Below are 22,134 nucleotides of genomic sequence, written 5' to 3'. Positions count from 1 at the left end.
TCTTCTTCAGGCTGAACAAGCCCAGCTCCCTCAACCTCTCCTCGTAGCAGAGATGTTCCAGTCCCCTCATCATCCTTGTAGCCCTCCACTGGACTCTCCAGTAGCTCCTCATTATTCTTGAAGTGGGGAGCCCAGAACTGAACACAGTATTCCAGATGGGGCCTCACTAGGGCAGTGTAGAGGGGAACGAGAACCTCCCTCGTTCTGCTGGCCACACTCTTCTTGATGCACCCCAGGATTCCACTGGCTTTCTTGGCAGCCAGGGCACACTGCTGGCTCATGGTTAACCTGTCATCCACCAGGACACCCAGGTCCCTCTCCGCAGAGCTGCACTCCAGCAGGTCCGTCCCAAGCCTGTAATGGTGCATGAGGTTGTTCCTCCCCAGGTGCAGGACCCTGCATTTGGCTTTGTTGAACCTCATCAGGTTCCTCTCTGCCCAGCTTTCCAGCCTATCCAGGTCTCGCTGAATGACAGCACAGCCTTCCGGTGTGTCTACCAGTCCTCCCAGTTTGGTGTCATCAGCAAACTTGCTGAGGGTACGTTCTAACTCTTCATCCAGGTCGTTGATGAAGAAGTTAAACAAGACTGGGTCCAGTACTGACCCCTGGGGGACACCACTTGTTACCAGCCTCCAACTAGACTCAGAGCCGCTGATGACAACCCTCTGAGTTCTGCCATTCAGCCAGTTCTCAATCCACTTCACCGACCACTCATCCAGCCCACACTTCCTGAGCTTCCCTAGGAGGATATCATGGGAGACTGTGTCGAAAGCCTTGCTGAAGTCCAGGTAGATAACATCCACGGCTCTCCCTTCATCTACCCAGCCAGTCAAGTCGTCGTAGAAAGCTATTAGATTGGTCAGGCATGATTTCCCCTTGGTGAATCCATGCTGACTACTCCTGATAACCTTCTTTTCTTCCACTTGCTTGATGATGGCCTCCAGGATAAGCTGCTCCATCACCTTTCCTGGGATGGAGGTGAGGCTGACCGGCCTGTAGTTCCCTGGGTCCTTCTTCTTGCCCTTTTTGAAGATTGGAGTGACATTGGCCTTTCTCCAGTCCTCGGGCACCTCTCCTGTCCTCCAGGACCTCTCAAAGATGATGGAGAGTGGCTCAGCAATGGCATCCGCCAGCTCTCTCAGCACTCGTGGGTGCATTCCATCGGGGCCCATGGATTTGTGGACTTCCAGATCGCTTAAGCGATCCCTCACACAGTCCTCCTCGACCAAGGGAAAGTCATCCTCTTTGTAGGCTTCTTCTCTTACCTCCAGGGAAAAGTTACTTTGTTATAGTTTCACATTTGTTATAATCCCTTCTATCACAAGAATACTTAGTTGAACAATATTGACAGTTACTAAGTCCTAAATGCTCTTTCTGTCTGTGCTTGATGTGCATAGGGAAAGGAATAACCTTTACTCTGAAAAAAAATGCTGAACCATGCACAAAAGTGTTTCGGACCCCAGCTAAATCCTTATGGCAGCATCTGTATCAAGGTGGCAAAATACACGGTTTCATCAATACATGAAAGATCCATGCATTTACATGTTTTGCAAGAGGACAGTTATAAAGATTAGCTGGTTAGTAGTTGCATATTGAAATCAGGTGACAAAACAGGAAGGAAACACTGCTTTGTCTATACTTCCATCACAAGTAGTTTTCAGGCTTCACTAACACCTTCTGCTGAGCCTAAATGCATTATCACTGCTGTGTGCCAGTCTAGAAGGGAATGTTAATGTGTCCTAATATGTTTTTCTTTCTTATTCTTCTGCTGTGAATGCTTCTTTGTTCTGTCACTGGAAAATATTCCATTTTTTTTTTCTCTAACAGAGTGCATGGAAAGTGTATGCATAGCGTTTATATAGAAATATTGTTATCCCTCCTATATTCTCCCTGTTTTGGGTTTGAGGGGCTTCTTTCCTTTTCCGTTTGGTTGTTCTAGTCAGCCTCACATTCACAGTTCTCAATTCCTCTTTAAATTCTTCTTTAAACATTTAACTGAATAGGTGCTCATTATTTTTTACTCCAAGGTCTAGTCAAGTGTCAGAAACAAAGGGAAGATATCTACCAGCTCTGCAGCAGCAGATGCCAATTTATTCTTATGAATATGATTCTCAATCTCTATTTTCTCTTTTCAAGGTACTGAGACACCTGTGCCACATAAATCCATCTTACTTCCACAAAGATTTTCTTATCAGGGCAATGTTGCTGACTGTATGAATAAAATAAGTGAGGGAAATACATGGTCCACAATGCATGACTTAACTTGATCACAAACATCTAGGTTTTTAAGGCTTCAAAATTAGCAAAGGAATCCAGTAGAGAATAAAAGAGACAGGTAGGTACAAGTATAAGTTATTAAATTATTTTGAAATTGTTGTGAAGTAATGCAAACGTAAAAATTGTTTGCCTCTATCTGCAATCCTCCCAAAAAACCTTTCAGTATGTTTGTTTGGATTTTTTTTTTTATTATGTAAAGAAGGCAGATGGACGTGTTCAAAGAATTTGACTGCAAGGCAAATGAAAAATATTGTTCCTGAGGTGAATGATGAGCCTCAAATTGGGTTCTCTGAAGCACAGCTTTCATGAACATTGCTTCTGTTCCCCTCTCTGGAAACTGTATGACCTTGACATCATATAAAGGCTGTGTGGTCTCATGACTTCGATCAGTGACAACTATTTTACTGCTTTAAAGTTTCTCAGGGAGGTTCTTAAAAATTATTAAAAAGGCTTCAGCCTATAAGGGAAAATGGCACTTAAAGAAAATCCAGTGAGGAACCAAAGACACAGAAACCAAGTACTCCTTGGCAGATTATTTCCACTATTTCTTTCACTGGTTTGGGAAAAGATGGAATAGCACTGAAACACTTATCAGCTTATATTATGAAAGATCAGCAAACAGAAAATACCCTTTGACAGAATTCAGATATAAAAGACAGAGACTATTACTGTCATCAGTTTCTGGAATTCCAGTTCAGATGCAATTTGGTGTTTCCTGTTTAGTGATTGAAGTCCTCAAACCATCATCTTCCCCACACTATACATATTTTTAATTGATTTAATATTTTGTTCAGCCTTTGCCTCAGGAATACCCAAACTTTGCTTCTGCATACTGTCTCTTCATTACTTTGCTCTGATTACCTAGGAATCTTCCTGCTTCATTTCATTATATCAACCTGCACAAATGTGAAAATGAAATAAAACCTCAAACATAATAATACTTTATGACAATAATTGAAGATGACGATGATGATAATAGTAGTAGAATGGGGATTATAGTGTATTTAAACTTGAGTTGTTTTATACTTCTTTCTATTCAATCTGCCTGCTGTGGGAGTGTTGTTTGGCTGTTCTCCCTGGCAGACAGGTAAGCGAGGCAGATGCTCAGTCGGAAATTTCTTTTAGGCTGTACAATGAAGGTCTTATGAATGACTTCAAGATTCACTCTGAATTTCCCAATAACCCACAGGTGCTGAGTGCTCAAGAAGCTGACAGCCATTTTATTCTGTTTCTGAGAGCAGCCTTCCCACACAGAAGCAGCAGCTGAAGCTGCCACTAACCTAGTCAAAGTCCACTGAGGTCAGGTGACATTTCTCTAGAGTCAAAGAAACTTTAAATAACCTTTATTTAGTCCCTGTGATTATTAACTTCCTGTTAAATATCATTGATCACTGCCCTTTTTGTATTATCCGTAAGAATTCAGGCAGTCACAAGCAGGTTTTTATTTAGGTTTCCTAATTCCTTTCTATTAAGGATCAACAAAAACATAACTATTGTTAATACACTAGAATTAGATTGTACAGTCAATAATTCTCCTTCACTTTACATTTTTATTTCTTAAAATTTTGGAAAGCTTCCTTTGGAATGTTTTTCTTTTTCCATATCTGCTTTCTAAATCTCCGTCTTTGAAACTAAAATTTCTGTCACTAAGCTTCCTCGGGAACAATCACTGTCCCTAAAAACCAATCAGATACATTTCAGATACATTAGTCTAATTGACTAAAAGTAGATCAACCTTCATGTAATTGACTGCCAGCCTTGTGTTACAAAATATTTCTGGATTTTTTTTTTAAAGTCTGTTCTGATAAAACAGTTTTTTAAAAAGACTTTGCAGTATTCTGTAGAGACAAAACTCACGTGAAGAGAAGAATAATTAAAACACACAGATTTTTTTTAAGCTATAAATGTATATAGTAACATATAATAGTTCCATAAAATTTGATGCAGTATTTGAACTAGAGTTTCTGCTTTCGTTTTTGTCCAAGATACACTCATCAGAATGTAACCTGTATGTAGCAAGGACTATATATTCGTCTTTTTCAGCTTTGAGGTCACTTAAGGTTTTTTAAAAAATCCATTCTATAAGAAATTTTATTATGTAAATAAGTGATTATACATTATAAGAAATACTTATTGTTTTCACAAATGTACACATACGTCTTAATAGGTGATGAAATGAGTTTTATTCAGTCTAAAATAATATTCTTCCACTTTAAATGTCTTCCCTGCTAACTCCTCGTGTTACACTGCAGTTTACACAGACACACTCACACCTTGCATCAACTTATCTTATGTAAAAATATGTCAGTAACATGGCATACACGAATGTGAGTTTTAACTTTATTCAAACTTTGTAACCGTTGTAAAACATGCTTGATTAACTTGCCAATTTTTCATATATCAAGTAGATATGCAATTGATTTACTTGTCCATTTTACCTGTTTTGTTCGTCCAATAGTTAATATGTCATGGAATTTTCTTGTACAGAGCGGATACATGTATCTTCATAAGTGAAAATCTTAAAGGTTCTTTCTGTGTCTGCTTTTAGATTCAGTGATTCATACAGAACTAAACTGAAATTCTCTAAGTAGCTGCTAGCATTATAACTTTTTCCTTAGATTCGTGGTTCAAGGTTGGGTCAGCAGTGCTACCATCCATGAATGTTCTGCTACTTTTCAGCAGCAATTTTTTCTCAGTGTTCTGCGATCTAAATAGCGCAGGGGAAAATTGAGAGCCATTTCCACATTGTGAACCAAATTAGTAACTTCTGCTGCAAACAGACTGTACTTCCAGTCAGCCTTTGACCACTTCCTGTGAGAAAATAAAGCACAGCAGAAAATACATGCAGATAATGTAAAAAAGTGTCTTATTATACTTAACATGTGGCATATTCATTCAGATAGCATTTTCAGAGTGCCCAATTGGCTGACCTTAAACGTATAGTAATTGTTGCCCATTTTAACTTTTTATCATTTTGTGTATACATATTCTGTCTAACTTTCTCATGAGAAGAGCTGTAGAACTGCTAAGGTACTAAGTTTAGCAGTCTTTCCACTTTTCGCTCTAATATGAAGCAGCCTGTCATTGCTAGAGAAGACATTTTGGTCACTTCTTCTCTTTCACAATTTTATGTGCTGAAGGAACTACCTACATATAATTGCCCTTATGCTCCTCAAATCTGTTCATAGACCATCAGAGAGTGTGTTGGGTCTTAGTTTTCTTCACATTTTCCAGCTACATACACAGCATAAATCTGACAATGACCTTTATTCTTTAATTGTGAATGTTGTATTATGGCAAATAGCTGATTTTTACATGAACAACATGAATAACTGAAATGTTGAGAAAGTTGTAACACGCAGCTCAGTAGAATGGAGTTATCTTACTTTTTCCTACATTCCGCTCTTGTTCAGGTCATGTCCTATTACAGAAAAACTTTTAATTAATCACTAATGCTCTTGGAGGAATGAGTGACTCCCATATGTATTATCAACATTAAAAAATGAAGCCTAAAGTCAGCTGTACAATCATACACACACATCAAGACAAATGTCAGTTTTCTTATTCCTCATATAATGAGTTTTCAAAGTCAGTCTGCTTGTGAATACACGCATGTTTCCCACCATATACATGCTTGAAAAAATATTTCTTTATTTCCAGAACTCAACTACTGGAAACAGTGATGTCTCTTTAAACCTTTACTCCTAAGGATGTTTTACTTACTTGTAGTCTGACAGCACCTCTGACTGCCACACCTCAACACTCTGCACATTCACCACAGCCCACATTCTGTTAATAATGTGATTCAAATTATGGTTTTGGTAGGTATCAGTGGGAAACCTTTTCACCATGCTTTTAAAATTGTGGTATGTTTACTAGGTTTTTACCTAGAATTGATTGACAAAACAATACTTTTTTTTTCCTTTGTGTGTTATGGATGACAAAAAGAATGAAGCAAGCCTTTAAAACCATTGTGTATATATAATTTTTTTTTTTTATTTTTTCCTTAAATTATTTTTTTAAACAATAAAGTACACTGTCTTCAGCAGGTTTCCAGTGTTGCATTTCATGCCAAGTCTTCATGCCTGAAGTATAGCTAACATGTTCTGCAAAAGAGGAAGATCTTAGTTGTCATAAGGCATTTGTCATTCTTTGGCTTATTTGCTGAATTTGAAGTGCTGTTAGTGCTTTTCCTGATCTTTTTATTTTCTTCAGGGCTGAGAATGACAGGAATGCAGCAAAGGGGAAAAAAGTCATCTTGGTAGCCAAGATGCTCAGATGAATGCCCAAGGATGGGTCAGCTGTGAGGAGTACAGAAAAAAAAATAGATTCAGAACAAAACAGAAAACAAACTTTCTTTTTAAAGAAACAGTTTGCATAACATGGAGCATTTCAGATTCTCCCACGAAACTGCAAGTAGTTATTCTTGAATAACTGTTAGAGCTAAAGAAAAGAACACCATGGAACAGAAGGCAGCAGTGATTTATTACTAAATCTTATTACTGAAATAAGGATGAGGAGAAGATGCTTTTACTCCATATTCCTTATTCGTGTTATTGTTGCTGTCTAGAAGAAAGGAAGAACAATGACAGAGGCCATGCTTTCGATAGGCCTCTCCTTGCTCTCCAGACTTGTAAACTGTTTCAACTTCACTTTCCTCTTACCTCCTAGGTGCCATATGACATGAACCTAATTCCTTTTTTACTATATCTCGCTGAGAAACATTGTCAATCCAGAAGACTAGTTCTTACCAGTATGAACACTCATCTACCCACCTGCACTGAAACTCATGTCATGCGCATACTACACACAAGAGCTGACATGTACAGCACCAGGAAGAAAGTACTCCACCAGCATAATTCACTTTGCTGAAATCTTTAGCTCTGTTGATAGCAATTTGGCTGTATACGGACTCACATTTTGAAGAGAAAACTCCGAAAGATGTACACAAAGGGGTCTTTTAGAGTTTTGGGGACATAAACTACTGTGCTCATGAAAAGCCTAACCTCTAGAGCACTGTTAACTAGCCTTTTAAATAATCATCAAGCATTATAAGCCACTCTAATTGGATTCTATTAAACAATTCACAATAGAAAAATGTTGCCACCTGTTTCTCTCATGAATGACTTGTAAAACAGTCTGCAGCTTCTCTATATTTATTTGTTATCTAGCAATCTACTTTGTCAACACTTCTTAGCCATGCTTTTTCCACAGCTCAAGTTTGTGCATATATTTAGCCCTTTAAATTCCAGATGTTTTGACTGAACATGTATAACATGTTTATGTATTCTGAATGGATGAGTCTGACTCGTGCCACCAGGTTTTCAGTACAAATTCTGTTGAACTAAAATTAAAAATTATTTTCCGTGAGTATCGTGCACCATTTCTGCCATAATTGTTATTTGCAGTGGCGGTCTTGATTGAGCCACCTAATATTTTGGTAGTTATTTCCTGGCTTGCTTTTAAGCTGGTGTCATAGAAATAGTGAGTTTCCTTCTCCTGTCACCAGGGTTTTGCCTTCTCTAGAATTTAAAAATGTATCCCCTCTTTCATTTAATCCAAATCTGCCTTGATCTGACTTAGTCATGTGTTGTAACCACATTTAGCTCTACAGAGATTCTCTGTTTACTTCTCCCTCTTAATATTTGGAACAGTCCCCACTTAGTCACTCTCCTAAGTCTGAAAGGATTCCATTGTTAGATACATGCATGTGTCAATTGCTGGGTGACAAAAAGACAAACTAAAGAAGTTTTTTAATGCTATAGGTATAGTGGGTTGAATGCATGTGGTTGAGCAGGCCAGATGGCACAGGAAATCTTAATGATGTATTTGATGCCTTTCACACTCCCACAGTAAGACTGAAAATGTGTATGAAAAGGTAAGCCTACAAATATGTCTTATGAAGACATCAGAGGTGATAGCAGAGTAGGAGAGTTAATTGTCCAATGAAGAACTGGGAATATCAAGACAGTATAGGGCAGAAAGAGAAAGGGTAGAGGGGTAAAGAAAACAGAGGAATCCAAGATTCAGCTATATGGGAATAAAAAATTGCTGCAGAATTTCAACTGAGAAGGGGAAAATAGAGAAAAAACCTAGGAAACAGAATGCATTTACTACAGAATATCTGTTTCTGTATAAGTATCTAATCCCAAAGAGAGCTACTAATCATGTTGATGGGATGTATGTGGGGCCAGCAATGCCCTGCTTCATTACTTTCATATGGCATCTGTCAGTAGAACTGTATGTGTGTGACTACTGACAAAATAAAAATATAATTTGGCCATGTGGCTTGCACTTCATCAGCATTGCTTTCAGTCAGCCTAGATGGCACAACTTGTGACTACATCATCTTGTCCAACCACCTGACAACACTAGTCCCCTGCTATTCAAATCTGTCTTGTCCCCAGCCCAACTTCCCAGTTGCTGTTGACACACTACTTGTGCTGCTTATGCCACTGCTCTTCCTGGTGATGACTGGTCTCTTCTGGCCTTCCTTCGACTTTGCGCTACCTCACAAGCAGCTCCAGCTGCCTGCTCCTGTCCTCCTGTGACTTATTTCCTTTGTCTATATTCTGTTCATGCTGTTTGCCCTTCTACGGACTGTTACACCGGTGAGAACAGGATTCAGGTGATGTAGTCTTCTGTAGGCTGGCTCTCAAATTGTTTAGTTACGTCTGCTTAAGAGATAATGCCTCTCCCCCAGTTCAATCCTTTCCTAAACTCAACAATTCCATGGTTCTGTCACAGACACAGGAAAGACAAGAGTTGTGGGTTTTTTACTGCATTGTTTGGGACTGCTTGGCACAGAATCCATTTTACTGTATTCTGTCATACTGCCAGTCATCTTCCAACCCATTTTTAATTAAAGGAAGAACATTGATTAAATACAAGGAAGACTGGCAGCCAGAGACCTTTCTTTTAAAAAAAAAAGATATTTCTTAGTCTTCCAACATGTTTGGTTTTTTTAATGCACTGAATGTATCATTCAAAACCTGCATCACATGGATTGTACACAAATATGAAAACAAGAGCCAGTTTTAAATATCAGCACAAAATGGTCTTCCTCACACTGTGACCTGAAAAACCATACGCAACTCCTAGCTCACATCAAAGCTAAATTTAAAAATTGCTCAGATGATAGGGCCAATCTTATTGCTGCTTTCCCTAGGACTAAACAAACCTACTTCCATCAGGATTAATCAGTATTAAACAGGCTACTTGCTTTAATCTATCTTGTGCACTTCTGACAAAGATAACCATATCCATAATCAGCCTAAAGGTCAAATCATGGAAAAGGCCGTATTCATTTGCATTTGGGGTACTGACAACATCCTTTATTGCATTTTTTCTACCTTCGGTAGTGGTTTTGTCTTGTCAGGCACTAAATAAGAGCTATTAGCAGCAGCAGAAAACTATAATTCATTTACATAAACCAGAAGATGTGTGTGTAATGACAGATGGTGGTATATATACAGTTCAAATACACTTCATAACAAATTTCAATGATGTGTTTACTTCAGGTCATTGCCAGAACTCACCTCACTACAAAACTAAAGCATGCTATATAGCAACACAGCACAGTTTCTCAAAATATGTTGACTCACACTGTCCTGAAAAGATCTAATTTTCTTTTACAATGGTATTTCTGAAATTGTGAGCCAATAAAGATCATTGGAATAGCCTGGCTGAGGAACACACCTGCGTCCTTCATTTTGAATCCGATAATAAGGTAACATTCTTTTCATTTACATATAAATGTCTATTCACATTTATTTATCCATGTCTATTTGTCTATACATAGACTATATAGGATATCTACAGATATATATAGATCTAGAAATATTTAAACATATCTAGATCACAGATAGATCTAGGTATAAATAACTAGATGGATAAATAACTAGAAATTTATTTCTAAATCTATATAGTTAATTATTCCAAATTGCATAAGTCTGTGGTGAGTCTTTTCACTGTCTGCCTTTTGGATATAATTTAACATTTAAGAGGAGACAGAGAATACTGACCGTAAAAAAACACTGGTATCATCAGTCATTTGTGACTGATATTTCTATAGTAATTGAGTTAAATTTGGTTAGATAGTTTGTGTGTATATTGTGAAAAGTTAATTAATGAGATAAGCCACATCTTCCTCCCACTTAGATACATCAAGTTCTGTAAACGTTACTGAACAAAATTTCACATACAGAAATAGAATATTTTGAGAAATGTGTATTCTCATTACATACTGCAAGAAGTGTGTCTATCTTCATATAATTATTAATAGAAGGAAGAAAGACTGCATTTATAACTAACAGTTCAGGGTTTATTGTTTTCCTTCACTGGAGTCCTAGAGTGCAAATTTTCTTGTATTTTTTCTGCAGCTATGAACAAAACAAACCCCACTTTTTACAAGAAAACATGTATGGGTTTTTTTGATCTTTCGTCTCCGGAAGCAGTAATCATACTGCACTATGAAAACTGGTAATGTGATTCAAGCTGGACTTATGAATATCAATGATTTAGCCTAAATTTTGAGTGAAATTGAGGTTAAAAATATGAGACTAAAAGGCATATAACTGAACAAGGAGATTCTTTATTCCTGAAAGAAAATAGGAAGAGTAGTGGAGGAGGTAGTTAAAACACTTACAAATTTTGTTCAAAGTCTAGAGCTATTGAGGTACTTGAATTTAGAACGTCCTGGGCAGTTGGACAGAGAGTTGGGCAGAGAAGAACCTGATGTGGTTCAACAAGGGCAAATGCAGGGTCCTGCATCTGGAGAGGAGCAACCCCATGCACCAGTACAGGCTTGGGGTGGACCTGCTGAAGTGCAGCTCTGTGGAGGGGGACCTGGGTGTCCTGGTGGATGACAGGTTGACAATGAGACAGCAGTGTGCCCTGGCTGCCGAGAAAGCCAATGGGATCCTAGGATGCATTAGGAGGAGTGTGGCCAGCAGGACGAGGGAGGTTCTCCTTCCCCTCTACACTGCCCTAGTGAGGCCCCATCTGGAGTACTCTGTCCAGTTCTGGGCTCCCCACTTCAAGAAAGATGAGTGGCTACTGGAGAGAGTCCAGCGAAGGGCTACAAGCATGATGAGGGGACTGGAGCATCTGTCCTACAAGGAGAGGCTGAGGGAGCTGGGCCTGAAGAAGAGAAGGCTGAGAGGGGACCTAATAAATGCCTACAAATATCTTAAGGGTCAGTGTCAGGAGGATGGGGCCAGACTCTTTTCAGTGGTGCCCAGTAACAGGACAAGGGGTAATGGGCACAAACTGAAGCACAGGAAATTCCGTCTGAACATGAGGAAGAACTTCTTCCCTCTGAGGGTGACGGAGCCCTAGAACAGGCTGCCCAGGGAGATTGTGGAGTCTCCTTCTCTGGAGATATTCAAGACCCGCCTGGACAAGGTCCTGTTCAGCTTGTTGTAGGCAACATTTCTTCGGCAGGGGGGTTGGACTAGATGACCCACAGAGGTCCCTTCCAACCCCTACCTTTCTGTGATTCTGTGTCCTGTATATTTTGTCAGTTCCACAGCCACTGGACACCTGTATTCTATTTCAGTGTGAGTACAAAATCGTATAATAAATTGCTGTATCATCTTTCAAAATTATCAGAAACATTTCAGTGCATGGAAGGCACTAGTGATAACATCTCTTCTTTGAAGGAACCTGGATGACTCTCTAGATCAGTTTATTAATACAGTAAAACTAAGTGTCATGAATTTCAGCAGTTAACAGGTGAACTAATTACAGATCAAGTGGTTTGTGTGGTATAACTGAGGCTATGTTGGTAAGAAAATAAACATAACTTTTCAAAGGGGAGTATGTATTTGCAATGTTGGTGAATGGCACTTCCAAAATGGAAGTGACAACCTGCAGGGAAGAACTGAAGTCCATGTAATTAAAAATCCCTGCAGGAAAAAAGCAAGTGTAAACAAACTGCCAAATTTACACTGTTTTGTACAAAGTGTAGGGGTGATTTCTGCACATTAAAAAGTGTCCAGCAAAAAGACACACTGAGGGGATCAAGTTCATTTCTCTGTTTCAACTACCAGAGGTGGTTAGGGTCATATAAGTTTGATGATGTTTGTGTGATGTTACACAGCGCAGAATTCTCTGTATGCTCTTTGTGATGGTTTAGCCTGGATGGATGTCAGGTAGCCACCAAAGCCTCTCTGTCTTTCCCTCTCCTCAACTGGACAGGGGAGAGGAAATAAGATGAAAGGCTCGTGGGTCAAGATAAGGACAGGGAGAGATCACTCGCCAGTTACTGTCGCAGAGAAAACAGATTGAACTTGGGGAAAAGAGTTTAATTTATCACCAATCAAGTCCGAGTGGGATAATGAGAAGCAAAACCGAATCTTAAAAACATTTTTCCCACCCCTCCCTTCTTCCCAGGCTCAACTTCACTCCCGATTTTCTCTGCCTCCTTCCCCCAAGTGGTGCAGGGGGACAGGGAATGGAGGTTACGGTCAGTTGATCACACATTGTCTCTGCCACTCTTCCTCAGGGGGAGGGCTCCTCACACTCCTCCCCTGCTCCAGCGTGGGGTCCCTCTCACAGGCTGCAGTTGTCCACAAGCTGTTCCAGTGTGAGTCCTTCCCACGGGGTGCAGTCGTTCAGGATCAGGCTGCTCCAGAGCGGGTCCCCCATGGGGTCACAAGTCCTGCCAGCAAATCTGCTGCAGCATGGGCTCCTCGCTCCATGGGTCCACAGGTCCTGCCAGGAGCCTGTTCCAGCAAGGGCTTCCCACAGAGTCTCAGCCTCCTTCGGGCATCCACCTGCTCTGGCAGGGGGTCTGCCACGGACTGCAGGTGGATATCTGCTCCACCATGGACCTCCATGGGCTGCAGGGGAAAAACCCACCTCACCATGGTCTTCACTACGGGCTGCAGGGGATTCTCTGCTCCGGTGTCTGAAGCATCCTTCTTCACTGACCTTGGTGTCTGCAGAGTTGTTTCTCTCACATCATCTCACTCCTCTCTCTCAACTGCTGTTCCACAAAAGGTTTTTCCCCACCTTAAATGTGTTATCACAGAGGCGCTACCACTGTCGTTGATGGGCTCAGCCTTGGCCAATGGCGGGTCTATCAGAGAGCCAGCTGACAGTGACTTTATCTGACATGTGGGAAGCTTCTAGCATTTTCTCACAGCAGCCACCCCTGTAGCCTCCCTGCTACCAAAACCTTGCCACGCAGACCCACTGTTTTGGTTTCAGCTGCCGCCGGCAACAAAAGCGCCACGCGGCCGCCCCTCCCCCTGCTGGGGTGCAGAGGAGAATGGAAAGAAAGAGGCAGAAACCGGTGGGTCGGGATAAGGGCAGTTTAACAGAACAACAAACAGAGGGAACAGGAACAACAACGATACAGATAAGGAGAAAATACAACACAAACTCGCACAACAGACCCACTCTCTAGGACAGGACCGGCGCCGTGCGCTCCCCAGCCGCGAGAGAGTTCCCACCGCGCCGCTCCCCCCCCCACCAGAACCCAGCGTGACGTCACATGCTATGGAATACCAGGCTGTGCTTGGCCAGGTGGGGTCAGCCCCCACCCCCTGGCTGTGCCGGCTGTGCCCCTTCCTGGAGTCCGGTGAAAATTAACCCTGTCCTGGCCAAACCCAGGACACCCACTGCACTCATACACTGCATTTACTCCAGTTTCCAGCTGTCATTTGTCTAAGCCAGGGGGAAGGCAGCCTGCTAAAGTCTGTCTGTTTGCTATGACGATGCCACAATTTTTAGTACTTGGAAGGCTTTCACATTTTGTGTAGTAGGGTAAAGGAAACAGCGGAATCCAAATAAGACAGAAATGTAGTAGGGATGTGGGAGAGAGAGGCTGGCCAGAGTGATGAGGTTACTGATCCTGGTGTTGTCAGGGGGCTGGGAATCAGAGGTTGAAGGTGGGTGACACAGTGGAGGAGCCACCTCCCTCCACCCAGTACTACCATCATCACAGCCTGATTTCCACTCTCAAAACTAGCTAGTGTCTGGTCCCACTTTTCCAGGATCTAATGTAGGTCACCCAGGGAAAGGTGCTGCCTCCCAACTGTGCCTACTTAATTCACATTAGATGTGTTTTCATGGGACTGGCAAGGAGCTGACCTGAAAAAGCTGTTACCCAGCAGATGTGAGCACTCTGCTGCAGTGGTGAGAAAAATACAGCAATATGTGAGAATCACTGACAGTTTTACCCCAGCGGGTACAGAAAAATCGCTGCTCCTGTTGTGTACGGCTACAGTCTAAGCACTGGTATGTCCGTTTACCCTTCCACAAAGAGTGAATCTGATACTTTGAAGTGATCTTTCTATCCTGTAACAGGGTTCTAGAAGTGACTTAAGGTACTGACTTCGGAAGGGCAGACCCTGAGCCAGTGCCCAACCATGAGAGCATATGACCTGTAGTGGTATATGACCAGTCAAAGATGCAGCTTAGAGCTCCTGACAAAGATGGACTTGGCTTTATTCATGACTACTTAACAAAGTCTCAGAAGGCTGGTTCCGCAAATTGTAATTTCACTGCTGTTTAATATTCATTAATGCTTAAAGCAATGACAAGAACTATGTACATATTATAAATACATAGATTAAGATAGAGAATCTTTTATGTCCATGAATTTCCTTCCCCAAGGACACACAACCCAATTCTGTAATGCCTAGTGATCCTGAATACTTGGAAGCCACATTAACAATTTTCAGGACTTCAGTGTTAAACAAGTTTAAAGAAGTTTTAGTTTTCTTGTATTGCCATATGTCCTCGTTAAGAAAAAAATAAAAATTGAAAAGTAGACTCTTACCAAAAAGGTGTCCCTCCTTGGGGGGGGAAGAGAGGTTCAGGTCCGTCGACCCTTCCGTAAGGTGAAGGCCTCACTTGGCTCCTCCTCCCGAAGAGAGTTTTCAAGTGCCAATTTTTATATGTTTGGAAATCTTTTTGCGAGGTGGGACTAAGTCAATTATTGTGTATCTATTGGCTCTTGGCATGGAATGTCGTGTCCTCAGAAGCGGGACTCAGCAGTGTGACACGCCTTCGGAGCGGGCATCTTGGTATGTGCATCCGGGGGCCATCTGTGCTTTATCCAAAGCAATCTCTGAAGAAATCTCTGCCTGCGCAGCCTCTGTGGTGCCCCCCAGATCACTGGGTTTACAATGATGGACTATCCCCCCTTACTTTTGTCTGATAAGATAAGCACCAGTTAATGACATCCTATGTTATCTCTTCAGCTCTTGACTCCTCAGTCAGAGACGCCTCAGTCCAAGTTTGTCTTGCATTTGACAAGTCCATCAAGGCCATTGATTACAGCCTTCCTACATGAACAGACCATTGATTAGAGTAAATCTGATTAAACTGAACAGCGCAAACATGTCAAAGTAGGAGAAAGAAACAATGAAGACGGCTTATCATACAGTGCTCAATTTGTTGCAAGGTTTTCTATCCTCCTTTGAAGTGTTCAAATAATATAATTGAGGGTGAACACTACATCTCTGACCATAGACATTCAAACAGAAGCCAGTAGCACCTTCTATCTCTGTCTAACAAGGTTATCTCACCTTTTCTGAACATCAGCATGGATGTAACAGCTCAGTTTTATCATGTCCAGGATGGTAGGTAAACCACTCTTTATCCTTACCTGCAGTGACTGAAAGACATTTCAGCTAATTATATAACTGTTGGTATAGTAGGAGAATTTGCAGAGAAACACAGTATTGCTGGAAAGAGCATGTTGTTACTTGTAGTTGTCAGTCCATAGGTGTTCCTCCCAGGTTTTGACCCATGGAGACATTAGCATAGACTTCATTACAGTGTTTGGCTGGTTGGTTGGTTTGTTTGTTTACTGCTCACTGTCTATTGTCAAGTAAAATATTAACTGATAGAACTCAAGTATAAACGTGGGAGAGGTAGAAAACCAGATTACAAACCTGAGCTCACTCTGTAAAGATATAGGATGATCTTCAAGCGCATTGTTGGTCCCAAGGGCAAAATTCCTCCTCTTACATCCGTAATTACAATAGGCATAAATAAAAGCAATAGGCATGTTGCTTCTTCAGAATTCATCAACAGCGTATATATTGATTTTGGTGATATGTATCCAAGCTTGCATCTAGACCTTGGCTCAAACTTCTCCAAAGTTTGCAGGTATAGGGGCAAAGTAGAACCAAACCTTAGAAAACTAAGAATAAGGTGGTGAAGAAAGTTTAAAAATTAGGGGTAGGATTACCATCAATACTAAATTATAGTTTTTTATACAGATATCATAGAATAAACTGAGGTAATATTATCTATTTGGCCATTGCGACACACTAAAATGACTTTCTGCCTTGGCCAACAAAAAAACGTATCATCATTAATAATACACTGGAACCAAGTAAGGCAGCCTGATCTGATCCCCAGGTATTGCTCCACCAGCACAACTCGGAAAAGACAATGAGTCATAGCAGCAGACGACCCTCTTCAGAGAGGTACGAAGGCACCCATTTGCCGAACTAATACACACTCTAGAGAGGTGTGCTGCTTACGAAGGGCTCGTATCAAGGATGTCACCAAGAGACTACCGAGACTTGTACAGTCCATTGGCTATTATCTGATGTTGCTGTTTCATGTGGGCACCAGTGAAAGGAGTGTCAAGAAGGATTACAGAGCCCTGGGAGCAGAGGTAAGGGACTCTGGAGCACAGGTATTTTTTTCATCAATCCTCCCAGTCATAGGGAAAGGGTTTGAAAAGGCCAGTCAAATCTAGCAAATCAACACATGGTTACAGGACTGGTACCACAGCTAGGGGATTGGCTACTGTTCTGGGTTTGCATGGCAAGGTTTTGGTAGCAGCAGGGGTTATAAGGGTGGCTTCTATGAGAAGCTGTGAGAAGCTTCCCACACGTTTGATAAAGCCAGTGCTAGCTGGCCCTAAGACGGACCCACCACTGCCCAAGGCCAAGACAAGCAGCGATGGTGGTAGCGCCTCTTTGATAACATATTTAAGAAAGGGCAGAAAAAATCTCTGCAGGAGAAACAGCAGAGGAGAGAGAGGAGTGAGACGATGTCAAAGAAACAATTCTGCAGACACCAAGGTCAGTGAAGGAGGGGGGAAGAGGTGCTCGAAATGTCGGAGCAGAGAGCCTTCCCTTGCAGCTTGTGATGAAGTCCATGGTGAGGCAGCTTGTTCCCCTGCAGTCCATGGAAGTCCACGGTGGAGCAGATATCCACCTGTAGCCTGTGGAAGGGACCCCACGCTGGAGTAGGTGGACGGCTGAAGGAAGTTGTGACCCCATGGGGAGCCCTGTGCTGGAGCTGGATCCTGCCAGGACCTGTGGATGAGTGGAGACAGTACCCCACCTGGAGCAGGCTTGTTGGCAGAGCTTGTGACCCCATGGAGGACCCACTCTGGAGCAGTCTGTTCCTGAAGGACTGCACCTCATGGAAAGGACCCACGCTGGGGCAGTTCATGAAGAGCTGCAGCCCATGGGGAAGACTCACGTTGGAGAAGTTTGTGGAGAACTGTCTCCCATGAGAAGGACCTTATGCTGGAGCAAGGGAAGAGTGTGAGGAGACCTCCCCTGAGGAGGAAAGAGCGGCAAAGACAACATGTGATGAACTGACCATAAACCCCATTCCTCGTCCCACTGCGCCACTCGGGGGGGAGGTAGAGAAACGGGATTGAAGCTGAGCCTGGGAAGAAGGGAGGGGTGGGGGGAAGATGTTTTAAGATCTGGTTTTATTTCTCACTATCCTACTCTGATTTGATTGCTGATGAATTAAACTCACATTTTTCCCCAAGTTCAGTCTGTTTTGTCCATGACAGTAATTGGTGAGTGATCTCTCCCTGTCCTTATCTTGACACTTGAGCCTTTAATCATATTTCCTCTTCCCTGTCCAGCTGAGCAGGAGGAGAGATAGAGCGGATTTGGTGGGCACCTGGCATTTATCCAGGCCAAACCAAAACAGCTACTTAGACCATGGGATTCACTTTGAGAAACATGGTCTCCTAGGGGTTGATAGGGTGCATCTGTCAGGAAAAGGGAAGAGCATCTTCGGTCATAGGCTTGCCAAGCTGGTGAAGAGGGCTTTAAACGGAAGTAGCCAGGGGAGGGGAACCTCAGTCCATCCCACTCCTACCATTTAGGTACCAGTGCCAACAGAAAATGCCCAGAGCCTGGAGAAGAATCACAGGTCAACAGGAGAGCACCTGGAGAGCAGCACAAGTGAACTCCTGCCATTCCAGCCAGTAAGTCAGCTTCATTGGCAGCCCAACTTAAATGCCTCTATGTAAAGACATGCAGCATGGGAAATAAACAAGAGGAGTTAAAGACCTGTGCAATCCTGCAGGGTTATGATCTCATTGGCATCACAGAGACATGATGTGATGGTTCCCATGACTGGAGGTTTGGAATGGATGCATTAGGAGGAGTGTGGCCAGTGGGTCGAGGGAGGTTCTCCTTCCCCTCTACACTGCCCTAGTGAGGCCCCATCTGGAGTACTCTGTCCAGTTCTGGGCTCCCCACTTCAAGAAAGATGAGGAGCTACTGGAGAGAGTCCAGCGGAGGGCTACAAGCATGATGAGGGGACTGAAATATCTCTCCTACGAGGAGAGGCTGAGGGAGCTGGGCTTGTTTAGCCTGAAGAAGAGAAGGCTGAGAGGGGACCTAATAAATGCCTACAAATATCTTAAGGGTCAGTGTCAAGAGGATGGGGCCAGACTCTTTTCAGTGGTGCCCAGTGACAGGACAAGGGGTAATGGGCACAAACTGAAGCAGAGGACGTTCCGTCTGAACATGAGGAAGAACTTCTTCCCTCTGAGGGTGACGGAGCACTGGAACAGGCTGCCCAGGGAGGCTGTGGAGTCTCCTTCTCTGGAGATATTCAAGACCTGCCTGGACAAGGTCCTGTGCAGCCTGTTGTAGGCAACCCTTCTTCGGCAGGAGGGTTGGACTAGATGACCCACAGAGGTCCCTTCCAACCCCTACCATTCTGTGATTCTGTGAATGGAAGGATACAGGCTCTTTAGAAAGGGCAGGCAGGGTAGACGAGGAAGAGGTGTCACCCTCTGTGTCAATGACCAGGTGGGGTACATGGAGTTCTGCCTGGGGATGGGTGAGGAGCTGACTGAGAGCTTATGGCTCAGCCTTCAAGGCAGGGCAGGGACTGGTGACATTACAGTGCAGGTCTGCTACAGACCACCTGACCAGGAAGACTGAGCAGATGAGGCCCCCTGTAGGCAGATAGAAGCAGCCTCATTTTCACAAGCCCTCATCCTCTGGGGGATTTCAGCCACCCTGATACCTGTTGGAGGGACAACATAGCCAGGTATAAGCAATCCAGGACGTTCCTGGATGTGTTGATGATAGCTTCCTTCTACAAGTCATAGAGGAGCCCACGGGGAGAGGAGCGATGCTGGACCTTGTTCTCACCAACAAGGAAGGTCTGTGGTGGGGAATGTGAAGCTCAAGGGCAGTCTTGGCTCCAGTGACCATGATATGGTGGAGTTCAAGATCCTTAGGACAGTGAGGAAGGCACACAGTAAGCTCACTACCCTGGACTTCAGGAGAGCAGAGTTTGGCCTCTTCAGGGACCTGCTTGGTAGAGTACCATAGGATAAAGCCCTGGAGGGAAGAGGGGCTCAAGAAAGCTGGTTAATATTCAAGGATCACCTCCTCCAAGCTCAGGAGCAATGCATCCCAAAAAAGAGGAAGTCAGGCAAGAATGCCAGGAGGCCTGCATGGATGAATAAGGAGCTCCTGGCCAAACTCAAGCAGAAAAAGGAAGCCTGCAGAGGGTGGAAGCAAGGACAGGTAGCCTGGGAGGAATACAGAGAAATTGTCTGAGCAGCCAGGGATCAGGTTAGGAAACCTAAAGCCCTGTCAGAACTAAATCTGGCCAAGTATGTCAAAAGCAACAAAAAAAGCTTCTATAGCTACATCGGCGATAAAAGGAAGACTAGGGAAAATGTGGGCCCTCTCTGGAAACAAATAGGAGACCTGGTTACTTAGTGTGTGGAGAAGGCTGAGGTGCTCAACAACTTTTTTACCTGAATCTTCACTGGCAAATGCTGCAGCCACATGGCCCTAGTCGCAGATGGCAAAGGCAGGAACTGGGAGAATGAGTAACCACCTACTATAGGAGAAGATCAGACTGAAGGTGATGTAAGGAACCTGAAGGTGCACAAGTCCATGGGACCTGAGGAGGTGCAGTCGCAGGTTCTGAGGGAACTGGTGGATGAAGTTGCTAAACCACTACTACCCATCATATATGAGAAGTCATGTCAGACTGGAGAAGTTCCCATTGACTGTAAAACAGGAATCATAACCCCCCTTTTTAAAAAGTGTTAAAAGCAAGACCTGGGGAACTACAGGCCAGTCAGTTTCACCTCTATGCCCAGTAATATCCTGAAGCAGATTGTCCTGGAAGGTATGCTAAGGCACATGGAAGGTAAGGAGGTGATTGATTACATCCATTATCTCTTCACTAAGGGTAAATTGTGCTTAACAAATCTGGTGGCCTTCTGTGATGCCATTACAGCATTGGTGGATAAGGGAAGAGCAACTGATGTTATCTACCTGGAGTTGAGCAAAGCATTTGACACTGTCCCGCATCACATCCTTGTCTCTAAATTGGAGACATATGGATTAGACAGATGCTCCACTCAATGGATAAGGAATTGGCTGAATGGTAGCACTCAAAGAGTTATGGTCAACAGCTTCATGTCCAAGTGGAGACCAGTGACAAGTGGCGTTCCTAAGGCATCAGTACTGGGACTAGTGTTGTTTAACATCTTTGTCAGCGCCATGGACAATAGGAATGAGTGCACCCTCAGCAAGTTTTCCAATGACTCCAAGTCATGTGGTGTAGTTGACATGCTGGAGGGAAGGCATGCCATCCAGAGGGACCTTGACAGCCTTGAGAGGTGGGCTCTTCTGAACGCCATGAAGTTCAACAAGGCCAAGTGCAAGGTCCTGCACCTGGGTTGGGACAATCCCAAGCACAAAAACAGTCTGGGCAGAGAATCGATTGAGAGTAGCCCTGAAGAGAAGGATTTGGGGGTACTGGTTGACAAGAAGCTGAACATGACCCAGCAACGTGTGCTCACAGCCCAAATGGCCAGCTATATCCTGGGCTGCATGAAAAGTGTGGCCAACAGGTCAAGCGAGGTGATTCTGCCCCTCTACTCTGCTCTCATGAGATCTCACCTGGAGTCGTGCGTCCAGCTCTGGAGCTTTCAGCACAGGAAAGACATGGAACTCTTGTAGTGGCTCCAGAAGAGGACCACAAAAATGATGAGAGGGATGGAATACTTCTCTTATGAGGAAAGAGAGAGAGTTGGGGTTGTTCAGCTTGAAGAAAAGAAGACTCCAGGGAGACCCTGTATCAGCCTTCGAGTACCTGAAAGGGGCCTACACAAAAGCTGGAGAGGTACATTTTACAAGGGCATGTAGTCACAGACAACGGGTAATGGCTTCAAACTGAAAGATGCTAGATTTAGATTAGGTATAAGGAGGAAAATTTTTATGATGAGTCTGGTGAGGCACTGGAACAGGTTGCCCAGAGAAGTTATAGATGCCCCCTTCCTGGAAGTGTTCAAGGCCAGGTTGGATGGGACTTTGAGCAACCTGTTCTAGTGGAAAGTGTCCTTGCCCGTGCCAGGGGGGTTGGAATTAGGTGATCTATAAGTTCTCTTCCAACTCAAACTATTCTATGCTTCTATGATTAAGAAAAAGTGTATTTATTTTCATTTTCATTCTATGCTTGGAAGAGTCGCCATTGTCACATAAAGTTCAAAAATTTTGAGATAGGCTTTTACAAATAGATATCTTTCACAAAAAAAAGAAACAATACAGTTTGGTTTATGCCTAAATAAATCAGCATTCTAATGCAATA

Source organism: Opisthocomus hoazin, chromosome 3 (genome assembly GCF_030867145.1).
Source record: "Opisthocomus hoazin isolate bOpiHoa1 chromosome 3, bOpiHoa1.hap1, whole genome shotgun sequence".
NCBI lineage: Eukaryota > Metazoa > Chordata > Aves > Opisthocomiformes > Opisthocomidae > Opisthocomus > Opisthocomus hoazin.
The sequence above is the reverse complement of the archived record's forward strand: the minus strand, read 5'-3'. Positions refer to the sequence as shown.